The sequence below is a fragment of the Penaeus monodon genome, chromosome 20, assembly GCF_015228065.2.
Source record: "Penaeus monodon isolate SGIC_2016 chromosome 20, NSTDA_Pmon_1, whole genome shotgun sequence".
NCBI classification, from domain to species: domain Eukaryota; kingdom Metazoa; phylum Arthropoda; class Malacostraca; order Decapoda; family Penaeidae; genus Penaeus; species Penaeus monodon.
The window spans coordinates 20,684,264-20,684,593 of NC_051405.1; positions in this window are offsets into that span (position 1 = coordinate 20,684,264).

The window sequence follows — 330 nt, forward strand, 5'->3', positions numbered from 1 at the left end:
TTATTCTTTTATTTAGCTACATCATACATCCATATGCAACATGCGGTGACCATGAGTGGTCGAGGATCTGAAAAGCCAAGATTCACGATTTGGCGCTTTGCAGCAGCGCCCGAGTGCCCCCTCCATGACGTCGGCCCGGGCAGGGGTGATGGGGCAGGGGTGATGGGGCAGGGGTGATGGGGCAGGGGTGATGGGGCAGGGGTGATGGGGCAGGGGTGATGGGGCAGGGGTGATGGGGCAGGGGTGATGGGGCAAGGGTGATGGGGCAGGGGTGATGGGGCAGGGGTGATGGGGCAGGGGTGATGGGGCAAGGGTGATGGGGCAAGAGTG